We start from the raw sequence: 27,304 nt of genomic DNA, 5'->3' as shown, positions 1-27,304 counted from the left end.
ACAGGCAGTGTTCACAGTACTTTCGTGGTGAGCTCACCAGTGCCCTATCCCGGATGACCGGCCCACAGCGATTGGGAAGGTCATGGGCAGGGGAGTTTATGTGCTGAAGGTGGGGCATTTCTTGGGATTGTGTTAGCAGCAGTCCCTAGCTATACCACAAGCTGCCATGGAAAGGGAGTCATTCCCAAGCTGTCAGATGACCACCTCAATCGCAGTGGTTTGGGGGATGAAAATTTTTGTTGACTCTGTCTGCATTCCTGGAGGAGTGTGATATCATTTGGAAGAAGCTGGTATTGCTATTTTACCTAAAAGTAGGGAAGTAGGAAGGAGCTGTGTTGCCATTCCAGACGCTGCCCAGATACCGGGGAGGCATCGGAATGAATTGGGGATTGGGGCACTATCACTATGGTTTGGTTGTTTGTGTGTGTGTGTGTGTGTGTGTGTGTGTGTTAAAAAACAATATAATAACACTTGCCATCTTAATCATTTTAAGTGTACAATTCAGTAGTGTTAAGCATACTTACATTGTTGTGCAACAGGTCTTCAAAATTTTATTGTCTTGCAGAACTGAGACTCCATCCCTATAAACAATAACTCCCCAGGCCCCCTCCCTGCCCCCAGCAACGATCATTCTATTTTCTGTCTCTGTGAATTTGACTCTAGGAACCTCAGATGAATGGTATACAGCATGTGTCCTTTTGTGACTGGCTTACTTCACTGAGCATAAAGTCCTCAAGGTTCAACCATGTTGTAGCACATGTCAGGACTTCCTTCCTTTTTAAGGCTGACTAATATTCCAGTTTTCTCATCCATTATCTGTCTATGGATACTTCGGTTGTTTCTACCTCTTGGCTATTGTGAAAAATGCTGCTATGAACGTGAGTGTACAAATATCTCTTAGAGACTGTGTTTTCAGTTCTTTTAGATATATAATCAGAAGTAGGATGGCTGGACCATATGGTAGTTCTATTTTTAGTTTTTTGAGGAAACACCATATTGTTTTCTATAGCAGCCGCACTAATTTTCATTCCCACCTGCAATGCACAACAGTTCCACTTTCTGCGTATTTTTGGCAACACTTGTTATTTCATAGTAGCCATCCTAATAGGTATTATAATGTCCCATTGTGGTTTTGATTGGTACTTCTGTGATGGTTATGATGTTGAGCATCTTTTCCTGTTTCTTGGACATATGCACATCATCTTGAGAGAAATGTCTGTTCAAGTCCTTTGCCCATTTTTTAACTGGACTATTTGATTTTTGTTGTTGAGTTCTAGGAGTTCTTTTTTTTTTTTTAACCTTTATTCACTTTTGAGAGACAGAGAGAGACAGAGCATGAGTGGGGGAGAGAGAGGGAGGGGGGCACAGAATCTAGAATCTAGAGGGCAGCCTCTAGGCTCTGAACTGTCAGCACAGAGCCCAACGTGGGGCTCGAACCCACAAACCGTGAGAGCATGACCTGAGCTGAAGTTGAACACTCAACCGACTGAGCCACCCAGGCGCCCTGAGTTGTAGGAGTTCTTAATATAGTTTGGATGTTAACCCCTTATTAGATATTTGTAAATATTTTCTCTTATTCCTTTTCACTTTGTTGAATGTATCCTTTGATGAACAAAATTTTGAAGTTTGATATAGTCCTGTACGGCTTGGTTTTTGTTGACTATATGTCTGTGTGGGCCCAAAATTCGGTATGGGATTCTCTTATTTCTGGTGATGCAATGTCAAGCCAGTTATTCTCTGATCACGTTTGATGGACTTTTCTCATTTGCTTCCTGCCTGAAATTCTCAGACTTGGAATTCATGAAAGTTCTTCATGGCAAAATCAGTTTGCCAAAGCTGATACCGTCACCTGAAGGAACCTGGGGTCAGCAGCTGGTCCTAGGTATCTTTCTGTGGGATCCATGTGGGCAGTGCAGAGAGAGCAGATCTTAGCATCAGTTCCAAAGACAGCAAAGCCCTTTTGAATAAGGAAGCATTACTGGTTTGCTAAAAATAAAAACGAAGACATAATTTTGACTAGTATGAGAAAAAAACTCCAGAGGTTGCCGACCCTGTTCGGTACTCAAAGGGCATTTGGAGCCCTGCTCTGTTCTGGGTCCTGGGCTGGGAGTTCTGGGCAGCCAGGGGTTGGGGAGAGTGAGTTGCTGTCCCTTGTGTGTTACAGGGGGACGTTCCCCTCCCCTGCCACATATGGGGCTAGCCTCACCCCTTGATGTCTCTGCAAGAAATGCCACAAACAGAAAACTACGTACAGTCCTTTGTCCAGCTCATCTGTCTGGCATTAGAGAGCCTCGGTGGGGGTCTCGAAGGCAGACCTCCCTCCCCCATGCTCCCTCACATCTGTCCATCCAAGCCTGGCCATGCCAATCGAGCCATAGTAGAAACAGCAGCAGGGAACTGGGTGTCATCTATTCTTTTCTTTTTCCTTTCTTCCTTTCCATTCCCTTCTACATCAGCAAAAAGATGCCAAAGTTTTTCTGTGTCCCTTTGGTATGGGCTGAATATTGCCCTCTGTCCCCCAAACCCTAATTCCCAATGCCTTATAATGTGACTGTATTTGGACACAGGGTCTTTAAAGATGTGGTTAAGTTAAAACAAGATCATTAGGGTGCGCCCTAATCCAATCTGATTGGGGTCCTCATAAGATGAGGAGATTAGGACACAGACAGGCAGAGGAAAGACCATGTGAGGACACAGGAGAACAAAGAGTCCTCAGGAGAAACCATCCTGCCGCCATCTTGGTCTAGGACTTCCAGTCTCCAGGACTGTGAGAAATGCATTTCTGTTGTGTAAGCAACGCAGCCTGTGGTACTTAGTTCTGGCAGCCCCAGCAAGCCAGTACACCTACCACGACCCCTCCTTTCTTCCAGTACAACCACATGAATCACTTATGACCTCCAGCAGTCGTATGCCACTGTCAGTGTTAATGTGAAACTCTCCCAAGAGTTACTTGTAATATTGGCAAGTTCTTGTGAGCTGTGGGCCCGGCATCCTGTCGTGAATGGGTACGTTCCTTATTGAAATGCCACTTTCAGTCCACTGTTTCCCGGCGCTCTTGGCAGTGGCCCAATTTCATGTTCCAAATAGGAAAAGGCGGGTTGATTTAAAGACTCAAGACGTTGTTAGGCGTTACCTTGATTTATGTAAAAATAATATTAACTAGTTGAATAACAATGGCTCACCATTCACCTGCGGCCTGAGAGGCTAATAAAACGGGCACATTAATCTCTATTGTGATGACATCAATTTGTACCAGGCTGTTCTTCCAAGTTAAGAAATGTGTTATGTTGTTCCAAATGTACGTTTGCTTGCTACAGAGTTGTGTTAAGTGGTTCCAAAAAGCGAGCGTGTATATTTTCTCTGGGGAAACACTTGTATATTATTTCAGCTGAAAACATCTCTCTGCACAATTACTAATCAGGAGTAAAAATCAGCATTTGTCCCGCTGGCCCAGCTGGACCCTCCGCTGTTGTGAGATGCGGCTGCTGCCGCCGAGTGGCGGGCCCATTGGGGGCGCGCCAAGAGCTCTGGGTCCCATTCTTTCAGGCTGAGCCCCAGGAGCTCGTGCAATACTTTCAGAAGGAAGCACGGCTTGGGGCCATTCCTGTTTTGTCTTGCTGGAATTCAAAGATATTTTTTAAGCCTTTTCCCCCACTTGAGTTGAGAGGGCCTGGGACACGGTTTCACAAGCTGTGCCACGTAGAATTCCTGAGCAAACCGGCTCAAAAGAATGACTTCATGAGAGGAGAACTGGTATTTGCCGTTTCTTCTTGTTTTTCTCATTTCCCAAGGGAAGGCTAATCTGTAGAAACACAGAACCTCTGGAGGCCAATAAAATGGAGGGGTAAGAGAAGCGAGATTGTTTCATTGTTGCCATCATGAACTACAGTTTGTTTTTATTGCTTTTCTTTTTTCCCTTCAGGAAAGCACTGGGTTAGGAGCCCTCATAGATTATTCTTGCACCCCCTGGTTCTGGCTTTCCCCCCATTGTTCCAGCTGCCTTTTTATCACCGAGATCTGTGTCAAGTTCAATGCCATTCTTGTTTCATGTACTTGTTCCCGCCACTGAGCTGACCACCCGCCTCTGCCCAGAGTCCCGGAGGGTGATGGTGTGTGGCCCCGTCACCACCCTCTCATGTTGCAAACGGCCTTGAGCAGCCCTGAAACCAGTTCGGGTGTTGGCAGGACGGCAGTGTCTCTGGATTGTCCGCTCCACATTCCCCAGCCTGGTGGCGGGTGAGCAGGCATCCACCGTGGATCAAAAGCCTGTCTTTACACCTGTGGGCTCCTTGGTGGTGGGGTTTAGTGAGGTGTGGCCTGCTGCGTGTGAACACTTGGGCTGCCCTGTGCCTCTGGTCATGAGAAAGCATTTATTTATTGTACAGAAACATGCAACCACAGGCAGAAATGACAGCATTCTGGCCTTGTGGTACTGCCTTTGAATGCCAAGACAGGGGTAGGGAACCAAGAGCATCATCCATGGAACTGAAATGCTTTCATGTGCAAGAGGACAGTTAAATGTGTGGGAATTGGGGCGAAGAAGTTCAACAGTGGGGAAGTTTAGGCGAGGAGAGGGGATAGGAGGCAGGAGGTGTGGGGTCCCCTTTCTGCCCCAGTAGCTCCCAGATGGAGCTGTCCAGGTAACTCAAGGAAGCAGGGACCAACCCTGCTCATCTGCTGTCATCTAGAAGGAGCATTTATCACATGAAAATGTTTTTGTTTGTGGTAGTTGTGAGTGTCAGCAATGCTCTGCTTTTGTTAAAATGGCATTGTCTTTTAATCTTGGGAGAAGAAAGACGTCACATCCTCCCTGGCTGGTGTGCTGGGGCACAGACCCTCTGCAGTGTCAATTCTGTCACTCGGGGCTCTTGGGGGTTCAGGGGTCCGGGAAGGCCGGGGAGAGTGCCGTGCTCCGGGGAATAAGGACGCAGCACTCCAGGAATCCAACCTTGTTTGGAACTGTCTTACCCAAACCTTTAACCTGCAAATACTGAACTGCTGTTCCCAGGGAAAGTAGGGCCTCTCGCGAGCCGCTGGCCGTGACATCCATTCATCAATCAATACATAACATATGTATATTTGTGGTAAAGACACTGTATTGAATGTATACTGTTGATTCTTTTTTAATGTTTATTTATATTTGAGAGAGAGAGAGAAACTGCATGTGCACAAGTGGGGGAGGGGCAGAGAGAGAGGGAGACACAGAATCTGAAACAGGCTCCAGGCTCTGAGCTGTCAGCACAGAGTCCGACGCGGGGCTCGAACCCACGAACTGTGAGATCATGACCTGAGCTTAACCGACTGAGCCACCCAGGCACCCCTATATTGTTGATTCTTTAACATTTAACTCACAGCCAGCAGGGCTGACTTAGGCTTGGACAAGTTTCATCTAACACATATTTTCTACATAAAGCTCTTCCCAGCCTTCCTTGTGCCTAGGAACACCAGACAGCACCTCACTTGTGAATCAGAGACAACAGGTCGACCACCTGAGGCCACACAAGACAGCAGCGTGTGGAGGTGGCAGCAGGTGCCCAGCGGGCTGCCTAGGCCCACCCCAAGAGCTGGGCCTGGCACGCTGGCCACACAGGTGCGTGGCAGCAGGCTCCCAGCACCCAAGGACTCCCAGGTATGTGAGGGGGGACTGCAGGCAGTGTTTATGAGCCCATGACACACAGCCTCCTGCACCCCGAACGAGCATCTGAGAGCCTGAATGTCACACCCACCAGCCTGGGCTTTGGCGGAAGCACCTCCCAATTAGGGCATGGCCACTTTCCCTGTTTTCTCCAGGCCAGGTGACACCACAGAGCAGCAGAACAGGGTCCAGAAGGGATGGCTTTGGTCTGGCATCCACTTCTATTTTCCTTCTAAAGAAAGATACAGTGCATGTAGAAGTACATGTGGCCTCTGAGACCCTCTTGGGGTGGAAACACACTAGGATCTGGCCATGACCCTCTGGGACTGTCCAGGAGAACTGGCCACAGAAGGGGCCGCCTGTCTTCCTCGCTCACCTATCTCTTGAACCCCACTCTCCTCTTGGCAGCAGGGCCAGGGCTGAGACTCTCAGAGGGAAGCTCTGTGCAGCCACTGGGGGTCCTGAGCAGTCACCGGAGGTTCCCTGGGCTGAGGGGTGACTCCTGCTCCTGTGCCTGGCAGATCGCCCTTGCAGACAAACTCGATACGGATGAAACATCATGCCTGCTCCCATTCTGGCCACCTCTCCTTGGACCCATCGCCCAAGTGAGGAATATAGAAAGAGGGGGCTCTCCACCCGGGAACACTGTCTCTCCTGGCATGTAAGACACCCTCCCTCACTCCCCTGGGGTTTGCCATCCTACTGAATGTCACTGCGAGAGTGTGCACACAGCTGACCTCTCAACCCAGGCTCTTGGGAGGATCATAGGGCCCCCTAGATGTGCTCCAGACCAGCCTTCAGTCCTCCTCTGTGGCCTGGAGTTGAGAAGACTCTATCTCTCGTGCTGTGGGTGTGATGCTCCTTCCACAGTGTGCATATGACTTGGAACCTCTGCCTCTGTTCGCTGCCTCCCCCCAAGCCTGTAGAGTACCTTTCCAAGCTGGGAAGGACAAAGCCAGCTCCTAGGTCTCATGGTCCCTTCTTGATGGAACACCGTCTTAAGAGAGTACTTTCTGTGTGTGGTTGTTTTCAGACTATGGTAAAAAAAAAAATGACATAAAACTCTTCATTTTAACCATTTTTAAGTGTACAGTTCAGTAGCATTAAGTAAATTCACATTGAGCAACCACCTCCACCATCCATCTGCAGAACTCTTTCATCTTGCAAAACTGAAACTCTGTCCCCATGAAGCACTAACTCCCCATTCTCCTCTCCCTCCAGCAGCCCCTGGCAGCTACCTTCCACTTTTTGTCTCTATGAATTTGATGACTCTAGGAGACCTCATATAAATGGAATCATACAGTGTTTGTCCTTTTCTATCTGGCTTGTTTCACTGAGCATAATGTCTTCAAGCTTCATCCATGTTGTAGCAGGTGTCACAATTTCCTTCCTCTTTAAGGCTGAACACCATTCCAATGTATGGATATACTACATTGTGTCTGTCCATTCTTCTGTCGGTGGACCTTTTGGTCTACCTTTTGGCTGTTGTGAACATTGTTGCTGTGAACAAAAGTGCAAGGAGGAGTGCTTTCAGAGGTTTGAAAAGTTCCTGCTTTTATAAATGTTAACATTTTAGATTTTTTTGTTACACTTGGAAGAGGTTTGGCAGTAACCCCAAGTCATTTTAGCTCCAAGGGTCCATTTAGTTTTCCTCATGCTCCCACACACTTGGTCACCTGGGACACCAATGAGGTAACCTGTGTGCTCACTTGGGCCAGTACTCCATTAGCAGCCAGTGGTCCCCCCAGCTCACCAGGCAGATTGAAGTGCCATGGAGACCTTAAATCACAGGGTAAAAACTGAGAGTAAAACTCAGCCAGATACTCTCTTAAGAGAAGCGTGTGCCTCCCTGACAGCCCGGAATGGAAAGTGGCCTCTTACAGGAACAGGGATTAGATGCAATGCCACCCAACCCCCAGGTCATCACTGGGCAATGGCCACCTTCAAGTGCATTGCAGAAAGCTGAGCTAAGGGCTCAACAATTTGGACAGTACAGTTATTGAGAGGAAGGTGGCATCGAGGAGGCATTGGTTAGAGAGAAAGAGTGCCTGGGAGTACCAGAAAATTGGCACAGGAGGTTCAAGAGAAGTGACAGAGAAGCCCCTTTCCCTGTCTTATTGCAGGAGATTACTAGCCAGTAATACCACCACTTGGAATTCAGTGAACTCGCTGGCTTCTCTAAATCCATCTAGAATCTGTCCTGAGTCTCAGGTACCTGCAATCCATCTCTAGGACATGGTGGTGACTGTCCTTCAAGGCGTGTGTACGGAAGGTGATCCTACACAGAAGAAGCCTGGGGACAGATGGTTTTCTCCCCTCACTGATGACAGCAGGGGCCCATACTAATGATGTTGGGTCAGCAGGGCACAGAGAAAAGAGGAAAACTCAGAACATCCTGGTGATGAAGGCGCGGTTCAGAATGCCACCTCCCCAGGGAGGGTCCCGGGCTCTGAGTTCGTGGGCACTTACTTCCCTCTAGTGGTGAAATGGAAGCAGGTCATGCAGTGTCTCAGAACATGTTCTCCAGTAAAGGCTGTGGCTGCTGAGTGATTCCGTGCATAATAACACTGTGATCATTACCTTACAATTTGTTTCGGTATATGTGTGAGTTTGTACATGTGCCAGGTGCCGTGGACATATGAGATGAATTGCGCATTGTTATAGGCTGAGTTGTGTGGTCTGAACATTCGTACATCCTAACCCCCAGTACCTTTGAATGTGACTTTGTTTACAGATGGGACCTTTATTTATTTACTTTTTAAGATTAAAACATTTTTTTAAGTTTGTTTATTTTGAGAGACAGTAGGAGTGGGGGAGGGGCAAAGAGAGAGGGAGAGAGAGAATCCCAAGCAGACTCTGTGCTGTCAGCGCGGAGCCCAATGCAGGGCTCAAACACACGAAACTGTGAGATCATGACCTGAGCCAAAACCGAGAGTTGGACGCTTAATCAACTGAACCACCTAGGCATCCCAGGAGATGTGACCTTTAAAGAGGTGATTACATTCTTCTCAAGTTCACATGGAACATTCTTCAGGATAGATCCTCTATGAGGCCATAAAACAGGTTTCAATAATTTTAAAAGATAGAAATCATACAAATCATCTTCTCCAACCACAATGGAATAAAGTTAGAAATCAATAATCAGAAGGAAATTTGGGAAATGCACAAGTATGTGGAAATTAAACAACATTGAGCTAAATAAACACTGTATCAAAGAAGAAATCATAAAGGAAATTGGAAAATGCTTTGTGATATATGAAAATAAAAAAATACAACAAACTTACATGATGCAGCTAACACAGTACTCAGAAAGAAATTTAAAGCTCTAAGCACCTATATTAGGAAAAAAGAAAATTTTCAAATCAATAACCTAAAATTTCCACCTTAAGAAACTGGAAAAGAAAGGGCAAACTAAACCTAATGCAAGCCAAAGGAAGAACATAATGAAGACTGGAATGAAAACACATTAAAAAGAATAGGAAAACAATAGAGAAATCAACAAAATCAAAGGTTGATTTTTTTTAAGAGATCAACAATGTTGATCATCTTTTGCTACACTGACCAAAAAAGAAGGGAAGACATAAATTACTAAAATCAGGAATGAAAGAGAGGACATTATTGCCAATGTTACAGAAATTAAACAAGACTAGGAAGGAATACTACTAACAATTGAATGCCATGGTGGCAAGAATAATGCTCCTCCTAAAATATCAATGTCTTAACCCCTGGGACCCATAAATATGTTGCCTTACATGGCAAATGAAACTTTGAAGATATGATTAAATCAAGGGTCTTGATATGGGGGATATTAATTTGGGTGATCTGAGTGGGCCAATGCAATCATGTAGGTCCTTATAAAAGAAAGGGGGCAGGAGGGTTAGAGTCAGAGATTTGAAGATACTACACTGCTGGCTTGAAAGAATATGGTGAACTTTGGAAGCTGGAAAAGACAAAGGAACACATTGTGCCCTGGAGACTTCAGAAGGTATGTAGCGGCACCTGGGTGGCTTGGTCAGGTGAGTGTTCAGTTAAGTGTCTGACTCTTGATTTTGGCTCAGGTCATGATCTCACAGTACATGAGTTTGAGCCCCAAGTCAGGCTCTGCACTGACATTGTGGAGCCTGCTTGGGATTCTCTCTCTCCCTCTCTTTCTCAAAATAAATAAATTAACTTAAAAAAGAAGAAGAAGAAGAAGAAGAAGAAGAAGAAGACGACGACAAGTAGCCTTGCAGGCATCTTAATTTTAGCTCAGCGAAATTCATTTCAGATATCTAACCTCAGGAGCTCAATAATATTAAATTTTAAGCCAGCAAATCTGTGATCATTTATTTTAGTGCAATAAGAAAGGAATATATATGCCAACACATTAGATAACCTAGATGAAGTAGACACATTTCTAGAAAGATAGAAACTACTGAAACTAACTCAAGAAGAAATAGAAATTTCGAATAGACTTACAAGTAAAGAGATTGAATTAGTAATAAAAAACTTTCCATATGAAAAGCCCAGGGCCAGATAGTGAAATTCATGAACACAACAAACTCTCCCAAAAAACTGAAGAAGCGGGAACACCTCCCAACTTATGCTATGAGGCCAGAACTACCCTGATTGTAAAATCAGACAAAAGCATCACAAAAAAACAAAACTACAAACCTATATCCCCTAAGAATATAGATATCAAAATCTTCAACAAAAACTAGTGAATCAAATCCAGCAGCATCTAAAAAAGAATTATATACCATGGCCAAGTAACATTTGTATCACAAATGTTGGTTCAATAATCAACCAATGCAATAACCATATAATGGACTAAAGGAACAAAAAATGCCTGACCATCACAACAGGTACAGAAAAAAAGCACTTGACAGAATCTAGCAAGCTTTGTATTAAAAACAAACAAACAAACAAACAAACAAACAAACAAACCAGAAATATAAGGGAACTTCCTCAACCTGATAAAGGGTATCTACCAAAAAACCTCACAGCTTACATCATGAGATGTAAGAATAAGACGAGACAAGGATATTCCCTGTTGCCACTCTACCCAAAATTGTACTCAAGCTTCTAGTCTGGGCAATTCAGCCAGGGCACCTGGCTGGCTCAGTCAGTGGAGCATGCAACTCTTGATCTTGGGGTTATAAGTTGGAGTCCCACACTGGGTGTAGAGATTACTTAAAAATAAAATCTTTTTTAGTATATGTGCTGCCAAAGCGAGCACAAAAATAAAATCTTTTTTAAAAAAGAAAAGAATCAAATAAAAAACAGACAGATTAGAAAAGAAAAAATGAAGCTATTTGCAAATAACATATCTCATATATAGAAAATCCTAAAGAATTTTAAAAAGTGATTAGAGCTAATAAATAAGTTCAGCAAGGTTGCAGGATACAAGATCAATATACAAAAATCAATTCTGTGTCTACACGCTAGCAATGAGCAATCTGAAAATGAAAGTAAGCAAACAGTTCCATGTACGATAGCATGAAAATAATAAAATACTTGGAATACATTTAACCAAAGAAGTGCTCTCACACTCATACTAGCTCTTCGCACTTGCAAAGAAGTGCTCTTGTACAAAACATTGTTGAAGAGATTAAAGAAGACATAAGTAAATGGGAAGACACCTTGTATTTGTGGATTAGAAGATGTAATATTGTAACAATGGCAATACCCCCAGACTGTTTTACAGATCCGATGCAATTTGACCTTGTTGGGGAAATTGACAAGCTGATTTTAAAATTCATATGGAAATTAAAGGGGCCCAGAATAACCAAAAATCTTGAAATAGAAGAACAAAGTTGGAGGATTCATACTTTCTGATGTCAAAATTTATTTCAGAGCTACAATAATCAAGACTCTGAGTTACTGGTGTAAAGATAGACATATAGATCAATGGGATAGAATCAAGAGTTCACAAATAAACCCTCACATTTATGGCTAATCAGATTTTTGATGAGGATGCCAGATAATTCAATGGGGGAAAAGAAGTCTTTTCAACAAATCATGCTGGAAGAACTGGATATATCCACATGTAAAAGAATGAAGTTGGATCCCCATCTCACACCCTATACAAAAATTAACTCAAAATTGATCAGGACTGGTAAGATCTAAAGAAAGAACTTAGAACTAGGATAAGAACTAAAACTATAGAACTGTTCAAAGAAAACATAAGTATAAATCTTCATGACCTTGAATTTGGCAACGGTTTAGATAAATGACACCAAAAGTTCAAGTAACCAAAGAAGAAAATAGATAAATTGGACATCATCAGAATCGAAATACTTTTGTATTTCAAAGGACACCATCAAGAAAGTGAAAAGACAACCCACAAGATGGGAGAACATACTTGCAAATTGTGTATCTGATGAGGGACTGGTATCCAAAACATGTAAAGAACTTTTACAATCCAACAATAAAAAGCTAAATAATCCAGTTTAAAAATAGGCAAAGGACTTGAATAAATATTTCTCCAAAGAGGTATAAAAATGGACACTAAATATATAAAAAGATACTTAACATCATTAGCCATCAGGGAAATGCAAATCAAAGCCACAATGAGATATTACTTTACACGCACTAGGGTCGCTATAATCAAAAAGATATACCATAACAAGGACATGGGGAAATGAGAACCTTCATACATTGCTAATGAGAACATTTCCACTGCTATGGAAAACAGGTCTGGCAGTTACTCAAGAAGTCAAACACAGAGTCACTATAAAACTCAGCAATTCGACACCTATAGATATACCCAAGAGAACTGAAATCATATGCCCATGCAAAAACTTGTACACAGCTGTTCCTAACAGCATTGTTTATAAGAGACAAAAGGTGGACATGACCCAGATGCCAATCCACTGAAGTGTGGATAAACAAAATGTTGTATATATATGCAATGGAATATTATTCTGCTATAAAAATGAATTAAAGTTCTGATTCATGCTATAAATGGATGAACCTTGAAAACGTTAGGCAAAGTGGAAGAAGTCAGACACAAAAGGCCACATATTGTATGACTCCATTTATTGAATGTCCAGAATAAGAAAAGCTATAGAGACATAAAGTAGATTCGTGGTTGTGGGGGGAGATAGTAGGGGGAGGAGGGTAATGGGGAGTGACTGCTGATGGGGTATGGAGCTTTTGGGGGATTTAATGAAAAGATTCTGGAACCAGATAGTTCACGATGTTGCACAGATTTTAAAATATAGTAACAATCACTAAATCATACACTTTAAAAGGGTGGTGGTGTATGAATTACGTGACATTAAACACACACACACACACACACACACACACACACCAGAAATCCAAATCAAAAAGTGAAAGAGGGAGATGGTCTTGATCCTGCTGCCTAGAAGGATCGTGGGTGTCTTGTGACGGTGCAGCTGGAGAAGTGAGGCAAGTCTGTTCATCAGGGAGCCCCTGTTTTAAGTGTGCCTTGCAGAGTGAGGGTCCTAATAATAGATCTGGACTATTTTCCTTATAAATAAAAAATCAGTAACGTAAAAAGCAGTTTGGTTGAAATGCTTTGTGTTTCTTTCTAAACCCTTCCAAAGTAAAATAAATGTCTTTCTGGTTATGAATAGGTTTGCTGGAGCGTATTTGTGCCTGGTGGGGTGAAGGTCCCCCCCATGCAGAGGCCTTTCTCCGGGGCTGGAAGGAGCCACACGGGGGCAGTATCTGTCTGCCACTGCTGCCCACACTGCCTGCTGGGGGGCTGGGAGGTGGGCCTGGTCCCAGAGCGAGATTCGAAATGTTTGCGGAGGGGTGTCTCTGGAACCCTCAGGGAAAAGCTAATGCCAGCTCAGGTCAGATGATTGAAAGGAATTGTGTTCTGTTGTTTGTTATACTGTCAGATGTGATCGCTGGATTGGGGTAATATTTTAAAATTTTTATATTTTAATGTCTCCTAGAATATTTAAGGATAAAATGTGTCTGGGCTGTGCTGGAAAATACTTGTGCAAAGGAAAAAAAAGAGATAAAGCAGATATGACAAAATGTTAATACTTTTAAAATCTAGCCGACGAGTGTATGTTTTCTCATAGATAGATAGACAGATAAAGATATATCCATATATCTCTAACCTATGTAGCTAATATATATATCCATATAGGTACATAGATATAGATATCTAATCTATAGATATCTATCTAATACCTGTATCTATGTGAAAAAATATTAAATGGATTCTCCTATACCTATATCTGTGTTATATCTAATATATCCATCTAAGAAAATGTTAAATGGAACCCCACATACTCATCAGCTAGATTTGAAAGGTATTAACGTTTTATTAATAAATATCTATATCTATACCTCAATTTATATCTATCTAAATACGAAGACTTTCCATTGAAAAAGTACCTGCATGCAAGTGCACATTCAAAGGTGTTTTTCCCACTTAACTCATTACTTCTAAATGATTTTGCTCTCCTTGTTGTTTTTTTAAGATTTTATTTTATTTATTTTAAAAATGTTTTTATTTATTTATTTTTGAGAGAGAGAGAAATAGCACAAGCGGGGGAGGGGCAGAGAGAGAAAGAGAGAATCCCAAGCAGGCTTTGGCTGCATTGTCAGCGCAGAGCCTGCGGAGGCTCAAACCCATGAACTGTGAGATCATGACCTAAGCTGAAGTTGAGTGTTTAACTCACTGAGCCACCCAGGTGCCCCTAAAAATTTTATTTTTAAGTAATCTCCACACCCAATGTGGGGTTCAAACTCACCACACTGAGATCATCAGTCACGTGCTCCACCAACCAAGCCAGCAGGTGCCCCAATTTTGTTCTCTTTGAACAAAAATACAGGATGTTATGATCCCGTCGCTTTAGAAATGAAATCGAATAATGGGATTTAGAAGCCCTATAGGTTTTTGTTGTAAGAATTGTTTTGAAGCCCTATAGATTATTGAGATGAACGTAAAAATAAGATCAAACTCCAAAATGCCTCAGCTTTTTGTCCAGTGGCCAGGGCACTAGCCTGAGCTGATAGCCCTGTTGTGAACAAGGGACTCACTGTTGGATTATCTACCCGTGGCCAAATCTTAAAAACTGGCAGCCTACACTTCTCAGAAGGGGGCTGGCTGAATTCCGGGGACTGCTGTGCCACCGTATAAAGTCACGATGCAGCCCGGTGGGAAGCCAGCGGCTGAGTGGGCTGGGATCAATCGGCACAAGCCAGGAGCAGGGAAACGTGCAATTAGGTAAAATGCATTCTGTGCCATGCAGAGCGGGTAGTTGGCTGGTCCTCTGTTCGGCACTTCCCTGCTTTCCTCCTGCCGCCTCACCATCTGAGGCTTCCTGAGTAAGGACTTACTGGTATTTGAACAGTCGGCCTCCCTTCCTCCCTTACGTGAAGACAGGTCGGGCAGGTCACTGAGTAGCCTGGTCCTGGAACGGGGTCCTCGTGGCAGATGCTCATTTGTTTGTTGAGTAAGGGAAGGGTCAGGGAATCGCTAGTGACTTTCATTTTTTTCTTTATGTTTTCCTTTTGGGTTTCAGATTTTCTATAAAGAAGACATTTTATACTAAAAAAAAAAAAAAGAATAAATGCTGCTTTAAAAAGTAAGTGTGTGTGGAGCAACAGGAACTCTCATCCACTGCTGGTGGGAATGCAAAACACTACAGTCACTTTGGAAGACGGCTTGGTGGTATCTTACAAAACTAAACATACTCTTAACCCATGACCCAGCAACCACGCTCCCTGGTATTTACTCCAAGGAGTTGAAAATGTATGTCTACACAAAAACCTGCACGTGGATGTGTATAGCAGCTTTATTCACAATTGCCAGAACTTGGAGGCCACCAAGAAGTCCTGCAGGAAATGAATGGTCCATCCAAACAGTGGAATATTTCTCGGCACTAAAAAGGAATGGGTTAGCAAGCCATGAAAAGACACAGAGGAACCTTAAATGCATATTACCAAGTAAAAGGAGCCAATCTGAAAAAGCTATATACTATATGATTCCAAGCATATGGCATTCTGGAAAAGGCAAAACCGTGGAGACAATACAACGATCAGTGGTTGCCGGGGAGAGTACAGAGGATTTTTAGGGCAGTGAAACTAGTCTGTATATTATAAAGATGCAGGGGATGTACGATACCAAGAGTGAGCCCTAACGTTAACTATGGACTTTGGGTGACAGTGATGTGTTACTGTATGTTCATTAATTGTGACAAATGTTGCACTCCGGTGGGAGATGTTGATAGTGGGGGAGGCTGTACGTGTGTGGGGACAGGGTGTGTGTGGGAAATCTCTGTGCTCTCTGCTGAATTTTGCTGGGATCCTAAAACTGCTCTAAAAAAGAGGCTATTAAAACTTTTTAAAAAAGTAAATATGAGGCTCAGAGAGACTGGCTCACAGTGTGGGGTTGCTGAGGTAGGTCCCAGGCACAGAGTGAGACCGTGCATGCTGTCCCCACACGTCGGGGAGAAGAAGGCTTGCTGAGCCAATGGAGTCTGCAGAGAGCCGCCTCTGAGAATGTGGATGTGCCGGCCGTTCCCACTCATCCCTGTGCGTGCCAACAGCCGTTTGCTGCCTCACCGGGCCTCTCTGGCACGGTCACTTCAGGTCACCGGCAGGCGTACTCTTTGCTGCAGATCAGAGGGAGAACTGACCTGAGGTGGGGGGTAGCTAGCATGAGGAAGGCCCAGGAGGAAATTCTCCCTCTGAAAGGCCTTGTCCCTTTCCTGCAGGATATGAGCCTTCAGGAGCTGTGGCTGGCCAGTGCCCCCCAGGCTTGCTGGGTGGGGAGCCGAGGGGGAGGGAGCCCTGAGCATGCAGGCCCTGGCAGCGTCGGGAGAGGATGCTGTGGGCAGCGGAAGGGAGGGCACAGCTAGGCGGTGCTCAGACCTGACCTTAGGGCTGCATGGGCTGCAGAGACAACCTCATGTGGAAGGTCATGCCAAGTCCACAGTCTGGTCTGCTCTTGTCACCTGGAACATTCTGTTTTCCTTTGCCTGTGATCCTGCAGCCACCTCGACTGCTCCCCCATGTTGGTGGGGAGGGTGGGGGCAGGGGAGCAACCACTCTAAAGTAGTGACTTGCTTTCTTCTCTAGGTCAAGGGGCCCATCCCTGTGCCTGGTGTGTTCCGGGTGCCTGGTAAGGACTCTGCTGGGTGTAGAAACAGCCTGTGTGGGCTGGAGTCTGAGGGGTGGAGGATATGGGGCCTCGGAGAAGCCCCTGGAGGTGGCCAAGACTGGGGGCTGGGCCTGCTTTCTCAGGAGGAGCTGGGCTCTGCCGTCTGGGTCCAGGGGCAGAGCACACGGCATGTAGGACCAGCCAGGCCTATAGGGCAGCTGCACGTTCCCCTTCTTAGTGGAAATCCCTCTCTTTCACCCATACATTGTGTTTGACTCGGTGTGTTTTTCTTGGCTTTAATGAACAGGATTAGTTACAGTCTTTGTAATTTTTGGAATTGAAGGTATTTTTAACAAATGCAGCCAGTATCGTGGGAACATCCTGAAGCTGCTGGCATGTCTGTAGTCTAAAATCAACCCAGTCCCACCCCCAATCTTCCTCCCTGAAGAGTCAAAGTCACTCAATGGGATGTCTATTTTTGTTCATTTCGATTTCAGACTGAAACGTGGATAGAACTGAGGAAATTGGCATTCCCCAACTGTTATTCCTTCTTCTTTCTCCTGCCCCAGATCTATGAAAGCGAGGTAGAAAGTAAAAAGGACCAGACTGTATGGCACATCCAGGCAGGGCAAGTGCGTGGGCCAGTGGCCCTGTCCCTCCCAGCCAGACATCGATGCCCCCACTCGTCAGTTAACTGCATGCTCTAGCTGGGAACAAGCAAGACAAAAATGAAATACATCAGCAATCACGAAGTTTTGGAGGTGCATTAGTTATCAACTGCTGCACAACAAATTATCACACACTTAGCAGCTCAAAACAGCACAGATTTGTGATCTCACAGTTTCTGTGGGTCAGGAATTCGAGCATCAGCTAGGTCCTCTGCTTGAGGTCTCTTGTGAAGCTGCAGTCAAGGTGTTGGCTGGGGCTGTGGTCTCATCGGAAAGCTCCACCGGTGGGGTCCCCTTCCAAGCTCACTCACGTGGTCGATGGCAGGACATAGTTCCTGTGGACTGTTGGACTGAGGCCACCCTCAGTTCTTTGGCACATGAGCCTCCCCAACACATCAGTTTGCTTCATCAAAGCTAGCGAAAGGGAGAGTCCTGAGTCTTTTGTAATCTAATCCCAGAGTGACATCCTCGACATTGCCGCATTCTGTTGGTTAGAAAGCAGTTACTCAAGGATGAGGGATCGCACTAGTCATGCCTTCCAGGAGGGGAATCATGGGGCCATCTTAGATGCTGTCGGCCACAACACAATGTAAAAATGGTCATGCCCTTTGCTGGTGCATGTATTCATCTCATGGGTGTGGTAAGTGGTAACCTTTGCAGAAAGTGCTTTGGCTCCTCGTCCGGAGGGGGAGCACCGAGGATGAAGTCCTGACTCAGGACCCTCTAGCAATCCAATTAACCACTCTGACCCTCAGTCTCTTCCTCTTTAGAATGGGGATCATGGCAACTGTTGTGCCATTTTGTGACAGTTTTAGATTTGATGTGATAAGCATTAAGCATTAAAGAGCTGGTCAAGGCAGCTGACTCATAGCAGGCAACCAGAAATTCTTGCTGAATGAATGAATGAGCTTCCTGTTGATACAGTGGGGGCAAAGCTCTGTCTGGAGTCTTTGGTAGCAAGAAATACATGAGGATTCCCTCAGAATATTTGGATTCTGAAACCCACTCCAGCTCCTGGGGAGTAGGGGCAGATCAGAGGCCCTAGCCTGGACTTGGGCTTTTATTATTTAGGAATAAAGGTCTCTGACTGCTGGCACTCACTGTCCAGAGAAGAAGGGACAGCTCAAATGACAAAGGAACAGACACATTTTTCTGGCTTCTCTTAAAAAGAAATCTTATCTGATTTTGAAAGTGATGTTGGTTGGTGGCAGAACTCTAGCGGAGGAGCTGGCCTAGGTGTGTCAGAATAGTGGAGTGGGGTGAGCTATACCAGGGCACAGGCAGGACCCACCCAGACCTGACCCTTGGAGCCCCGGGGAGCAGAGCTTGGCAGGAGGGGCTGGGACAGCTCGGGGGTGATTCTGACTTTCACTCTGATCATAAAGCACTGTGAATGCATCATCCCTTGTGGGTGAGGCTGTAACCTGGGGTGTTTTCCTATGTTTGCTCTCCCTCAGGTAATGTCAACACCATTTTCCAGTTACTTGGATTACTCTGACCACCCCATGCCCCTCGCAACGTGAGACTGCCGTCATCAGATTGGTGCGTGGCATTCTAGGCCTTTTTCTCTGAATTTCCATACTTACATATTTAATAACAATACAGTTTTGGATTTTTTTTGTATAAAAATGGCATCCCACCACACACGGCATCCTGTGGCTTACCAGTTTTCTACTTGATAATATGTCTTAGTATCTTTCCATGACCAGACATGTTGCTGATGCACATTCTTTTCATTGCTTCATGATGTTCCAAGCTATGGACACACTGTGTTTCATTTGCCTCCCTCTATGCATGAACGTTTAGATTGCACCCAGAGAGATTTTGCTTTTATAAGCAACACTGCCTCTCTCTCTCTCTCTCTCTCACACACACACACACACACACACACACACACGAGTCTTCTTTCTGTAGGGGAAGTCAAGAAGCAGAATTGCTGGGTCCTGAGGGACGCATATTTAAAATTTTGGTCTTGGGGCGCCTGGGTGGCTCAGTCGGTTGAGCGTCCGACTTCGGCTCAGGTCATGATCTTGCGGTCCGTGAGTTCGAGCCCCACGTCGGGCTCTGTGCTGACAGCTCAGAGCCTGGAGCCTGCTTCCGATTCTGTGTCTCCCTCTCTCTGACCCTCCCCCGTTCATGCTCTGTCTCTCTCCATCTCAAAAATGAAGAAACGTTAAATTTTTTTTTAATTTTGGTCATATTAATAATACCATATTGCCCTCTGACATGTCTGTATTAATTACCTTCTTACCAGTGATGTATCTGAGTACCATTTCTCATCATCCTTGCTATTACTCAATATTCTCAAACTTTTGTTTTTTTTTTTAATGTTCATTTATTTTAGAGGGAGAGAGAGAGAGAGCAAGTGGGTGAGGGGCAGAGAGAGAGGGAAACACAGAATCTGAAGCAGGCTCCAGGCTCTGAGCTGTCAGCACAGAGCCCGACGCAGGGCTCACCAACTGTGAAATCATGACCTGAGCCAAAGTCAGAGGCTTAACCAACTGAGCCACCCTGGCGACCCGATTTGGATCTTTTTTAGATGACCCTTTGATCTGAATATAGTTTGTTCAGCTTTGTTAGCATTTGAAGAATTCATTCTATACCTGGTGCCTGTCAAGGGCCAGTGTCCTGGGAACATCATTACTAAAGACTAGGAGTGTTCATTAGTGATGTATTACCTGAATCAACAGAGAAGGGGAAGTGGTCAAGAAAATAAAAAACAGAAACATGTAGAGAAGCCCATGGCAGGGGTGAGAGCATTCTTCATGCCATCTTCTGCCCACGGACCATATGGTCCTAGGACCCCTGCTCCAGGTTCAGGATCATGGTGGTGACACTGGCTCTGCTCTGTGGCAGCACTGGCCACAGGTTCCTGGGAAAGTCTTTTATGAAGTCTCTTCACAGGCTCAACTCCCGACCTTCATGTACATCAGGATCCTCGAGGTAAGTGTAAGTAACAAGAAGAAACCCCCATCCACAGTGAGACTAAGTGACCCAGATTCATCTATTATAATCACTCACTTTATCAGAACAGAGAATCCCCAACTGAAGCAATGCACAACTAGTGATTCATTTGGTCATTATCCAGAAAGAAGAAAATCTCTAGGTCTTTGATTTATCCCCTTAACTGATTTATAAATATCAGCAATTGATAAGCCTACTTAAGCCCAGACACAAAAGATTTTTGTAGACAGTTGTTATGCCAATCTTTGGGCATGAACACGAGTATTTTGTAACCTAAAAGGCACACGATGATTGAAACATAACACAGTTTATTCATCATTAACCTAAGCATGCTGAAATTCTCTTTTGACTGGACGTTTTTTCCTTCTTCTCTTTTCACCCTGAACTTAGTAAACAACAGAACTCTGACAATAGATTTGAATAAATTTAAATTTAGAGGATGACAAACAGATCAAATTATTCCTAGTGTCCTTGCTTTAACAAGATGAAGGAATGGGTCTTTGTTTTAGGCAGTGGAGATGCCAGGAAATCCAATCCAATTATAGTTTAGGCTAAAAAAAAAAAAAGACACATTCATAATTCTGTTCTGATTTGAGAATGATAATGTCAAAAAGTGTTGTCAGAGAATATAATATTTGCTTTAAAGCAAGAAATAGCGACACATAATATTTTGAAAACATAATAATATATAATATTATTAAAATAGTATATAATATTATTAAAAACATAATATTTTGAAAACAGTAATAAATGTTAATGATTACAGGGAACTTTGACTTTTTTAAAAACAAAAAAAACTGTAAAAATTTAATATTATGTTAAGGCACAGAGACATAACATAATATTTTGGTATATTTCTCATACAGATCTTTACACACACACACACACACACACACACACACACACACACACACTAGTTCTCCGTAAGGCCTCCTCATACCTCCACGAGCACTGACATTGTTTAACGCATTATCCTCTGCCAGGGGAGGAACCCATCTTGCTGTCTGGCAGGACCAGCCGATTCCCAGAAAGGTGCCCAGCCTCCCCACCTTTCCCAGCCTTCCCTCCAAGTCCTGGTGCCCCCTCGCTATGTCCAGGGCTGAGGTCTCCACTTGCTCTCGGTGCTACTTTGTTCCCTCCCTGCCCCACGCTCTGGGGCCCAAATCAGTCTCTTGCTGTCATTTTAGTGGGGGTTAAGGATGGAGCCAGGATAAAGCTGGCTATGTTAAAACCTGAAGTTCCAGTCATTTCTTCTACTAGTTTAACGGTTTTGCTATGTCCCTAGAGCTCTTCAGTCTACAGTTCAATTTTCTGTGGGATATATGACTGAAATCTTTATTTTTTTTCCAAATGGCTAGACAGTCATCCCAATTTTATTGACTAGTATGACCATCTTTCTGCTCACATGAATAACACTCCATAGAATATCAAGCACATGTGTATCTTTGTTCATGTGGGCACATTTTCTGGGCTTAGATTTTCTGAACTGGAAATTACAAGGTCAAAGACACGAGCCTTTGGAGGCTCCTGGGCATGCTACCAACCACTTTCCAAAAAGATTGCACCCACATGGGAGAGAAGTGTCCATCCTTGGGTATTCTAATTTTAAAAAAGTTTCTATTGTGGATAGGCCAAGTATCTCAACATTGTTTAAATTTATATGTCTGTAAAAATTAGTAAGAGGCCACTTCACAACCATTAGGGTGGCAATTATAGTAATAAGGAGGAGGAGACAGAGAAGAAAGAGAAAAAGAGGAAGAGGAAGAAGGAGGAGAAGGAAGAGAAGGAGGAGGAGACAGAGGAGAAGAAGGAGAAAAAGAGGAAGAGGAAGAAGGAGGAGGAGGGTTTTTGATAATGTCGAGAAATTGGGATCCTGTACTTTGCCAAAGGGAATGTAAAACAGTGCAGTCACTGTGGGAAACAGTATGGTGGTTCCTTAAAAAGATAAACATAAAGTTGCCATTTAATCCAGCAATCTTACTTCCGGGTATATGTACAAAGCAATTGAAAGCAAGGACTCCAACAGATACTTGTACACCCATGTTCATAGCAACATTATTCACAATAGCCAAAAGGCAGAAACGATCCAAATGACCATTGACAGAAGAATGGATAAGCAAAATATGTATCCATACAATGGAATATTATTCAGCCTTAAAAACGGAGGAAGTCCCAACATGCTACCAGGTGGATGAACTTTGAGGATATGGTGTTAAAGTGAAATAAGCCAGTCGCAGAATGACCAATACTGTATGATTCAATTACTGGGGTAGTCAAATTCCTAGAGACAGAAAGTGGGATGGTGGGGCCAGGGGCCAGAAGAAGGAGGAGGAGAGGACATTGTTTAAAAGGGACAGAGTTTCAGTTTTGCCAGATGAAAAGAGTTCTGGAGATGGGTAATGGTGATGGTTCCACAACAGTGTGAGTGAACTTAATGCCACTGAACTGGACACTTAAAAATGGCTAAAATTATAAATCTTTTGTATATTTTACCACGGGGGGGGGGGGGAATCAGTGAATGGAAACTTTCTTCAATGATGATTAGACAACCCTATTTGCTTTTTATGTGAGTTTTCTCTTCACACTCACTTATGCCTAAGCTCCCAGTTATCTGGAGGAGGGGAGGGGTTCATTTCAGCAATCCTGGGCTATGGCCAGACTGGGCCTTCTTCAGGCCCTGTGCAGGGTCTGAGGAGGTTGGTGGAGGAACAAGGAGGATGGCGCAGAAATTGAAGAGGCTTCTGGGCAGTGTTGGGAGGGAGGAGCCCTGGGGAGGACTTGGGCTTCGTCAGGCTTAGCATCACCAGACCCAGTTGGATGGAGACAGGTTGCTAAGGAGGGTCCCTTCTCTGAGAGGGGTCCTGACCTCCAGAACGTGTTCAAAAACACCCAAGCGTCTGGCCTCTGGATGTCGAGCTGCCCCTCTCAGGGTCCCAGCTGGAATGAATGCCCAGCAAGGCATTCTCGGGTCTCACTCCCTGTGTTCTGAGATCTGGGCCATCTGGAGTCCTGCCACCTGGACAATGAATCTCTGAGACAAGTGGGGCTCCTTCATGCATCACAAAACCTTGGAGGAGGGTTCTAGAAAGTATATGCATTTCCCCTGTATACATCTCCACCTCTAGTACCTGCTCCAGGGGTCTCAGCCTACAGCCCTGAGGTCCTAGGCCCTAATAAGGCCCCTGCACATTTCTAGTCAGGCCCTGCCACCAGGGGGCAGTATAGCCTGCAGGAGACTACTGTCCTCAGAGCCCTGGTTCTAGCCCAGAACTGAGCTCCTTGGGTGGACCATCCCCAAGGCCCTGGCAGACACTCTTAGCTTAGATCTGGAAGTCATTCTCTATTGTCCCAGTTATCTAAGAGACTGGGAACCTCTCAGGTGTCTGCTAATGGGGAGGCAGCCAGAGGAGGCCAAGGCACAAGTGGGGTTTATTCCTGGGATACCAGGATACCAGGATACCAGGCTGGTTCAGGATTCAAAAAGTAATCAAAGTATCCTACCATATTGACATGCAGAGAGGAAAACTCACATGATCCTATCAAATGATCAGAAAAAGCATTTGGAAAAATTTAACTTTTATTAGTGATAAAAATTCTAAAAGTAAGAATAAAGGGGGAACTTCCTCAGCTTGGTAAAGAGCATCTACAAAATACCTACAGGTAACATTAAGACTAAATGTTCTTCCTCCAAGGTCAGGAATAAGGCAAGGATGTCTGCCCTCACCAATCTTATTCAATCTAGTGCCAGAAGTCCTAGCCAGTGCAATAAGGCAAGAAAAGGAAATAAAAGTCACTAATATAGGAAAGAAATAAATAAAAGTGCCCTTATTTGCACATGACATAACTGTCTTCAGGGAAAATCCTAAGGAATCTACCAAAAAACCCTCTGAGAACTAATAAGTGAATTTAGCGAGGTCACCCAGCATACACATCCTTCCCAAATTAATTATCTTTCTATAGGCTGGCAGTAAATACATAGGTGCTGAAATTTAAAACAAATACAATGCCATTTAAAATGCTCAAAAAGTGAAGGGGGCACCTGGGTTGCTAAGTCAGTTAAGCGCCAGACTTCAGCTCAGGTCATGATCTCACAGTTCGTGGGTTCAAGCCCCACATCAGGCTCTGTGCTGATATCTCAGAGCCCGGAGCCTGCTTCACATTCTGTGTCTCCCTCTCTTTCTACCTCTCCCCCATTCTCTCTCTCTCTCTCTCTCTCTCTCTCTCTCTCTCTCTCAAAAATAAACATTAAAAAAATAAAATAAAATGCTCAAAAACCGAAAACTTGGATGTACATCTGAGAAAACATACACCAAATGTGGACACAGAAAAGTGCACAAGGCCGAGAGAAGAAAAAAGAACTGAGTTGTTTATATGCACAACAACCTAGATGAATCTCCAGAGAATTATGCCTAGTAAAAAAATCCACTCCTGAAAAGTCACACACTAGATAATTCCATTTCCATTTATATGACATTGTTGAAATGGCAAAATTACCAGAATGGAGAGCAGATTAGTGGTTGCCAGGAGTCAGGAGGTGGGAGGAGGGTAGGTGTGGGTATAAAAGGGCCACAGGAGGGAGCCTGTGGTGACCTGACACCACCAATGTCAATATCTGGGCTTTGATGTTGTGCTGCAGTTTTGCAAGATGTTACCACTGGGAGGAACTGGAGAAAGTGTGCAAGGGGGCCTCTCTGTATTCTTACAACTGAATGCCAATCTATAATTATGTCAAAAAAATGTTTCATTAAAAAAGTTTTTTTAAGTGCAGAACAGGTAACAATGTGTCATTCGGATCAGAACAAATCTCAAGCATGCAGACTCTGGGGCTGGTGTTCACCTAACTGCAAGCCTAGCAATAAACTAGTATCTGCAGTTTTTGAAAATTAGAATCTGAGGCTACCCTCAGAGACCCCATCAGGAGCTCTTGTGAAGCACCCAGACATTGTGTTGTATTTGTTTGTTTGTTTTTAATTTTTTTAATGTTTATTTATTTTTGATAGACAGAACACGAGAGGGGAAGGAGAAGAGAGAGAGGGGGACACAGAATCCGAAGCAGGCTCCAGGCTCTGAGCCGTCAGCACAGAGCCCAATGTGGGGCTCGAACCCACAGACCGTGAGATCATGGCCTGAGCTGAAGTCGGTCGCCCAACCTACTGAGCCACCCAGGCGCCCCCACACATTGTATTTTTAAAGTGTTTCAGCTTCACTCTGGGGCAAGGGCCATGGGTTTGTATTCCTTTGTGCTCAGTCCTTGCTCCTCTCTCCTTGTCCCCACCCCACCGTTGCCCCCTCAGAGCTCTGCTCTCTCTGTCCCTTCCTCTCTGTGGCCTCCATGTTCCTGCAAAACTTGCCTCTCCTCCTCTTTCAGGTTCCCTTCAAGAAGCCCGGCTTCCCTTTGGGGCCTACAGCGCCCTAAGCAATGGCATGGCACATGGGTGCCCCACGGAGGCTCATCACCTTGCACAAGAGGGGAGGCAGTGTATCTTCCTCCCCCTGTGACAAGGACATCCTCGTCAAGGAACCCATTTATCTTCTGCCCTCCATTTGGGCCAGACTCCCTCTTGGGTCATACTTGCTAAAGAAATGGGTTGCAACACAGCCCTGTGTGTTTCCACACATCTGGGGAGGTGGCTGGTCTTCCGCCACAGGAACCTGTTGGGGAGGCTGGAAGGTGCCTCTTGGCATCCCAGCGCACACGCCTCGACCAGCCTGCCTCTCAGGCTCCCCTCCCCGAGACTGGGTGTTGGAATCACAGCCACGCCCTGTGCAGAGTGCTCCTACCTGCTACCTGCCTGTGGAGCCCCGTGGCCTGTGTGCATGGGCACAGGAATCTGCTAGGCAGACTGGCATCTGGCAGGAGATTGGAGGAATGAATGTCTCAGCCACAGCGCCCTTGAGTCTGCAGTCGGCTTTTTGATTTATGGTCGCAGCCAGCGTGTGTAGAAACCACAGCAGGACGGACTTGGGTGGATCCAGCTGCTGGGGTCGCTTCATGCTGGGTCCTCACTCTGCATCTCCCTATCCATCCCTGCCCTGCCTTCCTGCCCTCCTTCCAGGCTCATTGTCCCCTAGCTCCCCCCACAGCCCACTCTCTCTCTAACTGGCCCCTCAGCCTCAGCCATCTGGCATCACCCTGCCTCCCAGGGATAGGGGGAGCTGCTGCCACAACCAAGTTATTCCCCCTAAATCCTTGGTCTGCTCATGCCACCCACCCCAGAACCACCCTGGTCTGTCTCGCCATGTTACAGCCTTAGGTCCTTGACCCCCTCAGTCCAGGCCCACATGCTGCTTCGCCAACCTCCTCTTTTCCAAGGTTCAAGTGCTGAACCCAGAACCCTTCCCAAGTGCTCTGTCTGCTGCGCCTCGGCCTTCTCTGGCTTGGAGGCAGGGTTTGCTGGCCTCCTGGGACTTGTAGCTGTTGTAGGGTGCTCGATGGTATGTCATATCCCCCAGAACCGATGCCCCCAAGGGCAGAGGTAGGATGGATGTGCTGGATCAGGCCTTGGGAGCCCTGCCCTCAGCCCTGGGGCCCCGGGCCCTCCTCCCTCCTGGCTCACCAGAACTGTCTGTCTCCAGACCCACACATTGGCTTTTGTCTCTGTGCCCTCTGGGTTCCCTGTGGCCCTCCTTTGCCAGCTCTTCTTCCTCTGGCCACCCTCTGCTCACGGGCAGCCAGGGACCAACTTGCAGCAAGAGGAAACACCAGGTGCTGGGAGTGGTCAGTGTTGCTCCATGGGTGGGAGAGGGGTCAGGGGTCACAATGGCAATACATGAAGTCAGAGGGGGTCCTGTCTCCCTGGGTTAGGGGACAGACCCCACTGTCACATGCCTCCCCACCCCAGCTTCTGCAGACGCAGGAGGTGATGGTGCAGATAAGGCTCAGATTCTGATGTGACACCCCTTGCCCTGTTCCCACTTAATCAACGTTTCCAACTGAGCACAGCCCATCACATGTGCTTGGAA

The 27,304-nt window shown here is 45.2% G+C and overlaps 1 long non-coding RNA gene across 2 annotated transcripts; it reads right to left on the bottom strand.

Moving 5' to 3' along the window:
• Positions 1–17,004: 17,004 nt before the first annotated feature.
• LOC122203565 lies at positions 17,005–27,041 on the bottom strand. 2 transcript variants are annotated; one of them, XR_006195243.1, is made up of 4 exons: positions 26,899–27,041; positions 26,123–26,191; positions 17,549–17,861; positions 17,005–17,416 (listed from the first exon to the last, which is right to left on the bottom strand). It is a non-coding gene; the product is annotated as an uncharacterized LOC122203565 (long non-coding RNA). The 2 variants fall into 2 exon arrangements; XR_006195242.1 differs by lacking the exon at positions 17,005–17,416 and having other exon boundaries at positions 17,455–17,861.
• Positions 27,042–27,304: the final 263 nt, after the last annotated feature.

This window comes from Panthera leo, chromosome D3, assembly GCF_018350215.1.
Source record: "Panthera leo isolate Ple1 chromosome D3, P.leo_Ple1_pat1.1, whole genome shotgun sequence".
Lineage (NCBI taxonomy): Eukaryota > Metazoa > Chordata > Mammalia > Carnivora > Felidae > Panthera > Panthera leo.
Note: the sequence above shows the minus strand (reverse complement) of the source record. Positions and strands in the feature narration are given on the sequence as shown.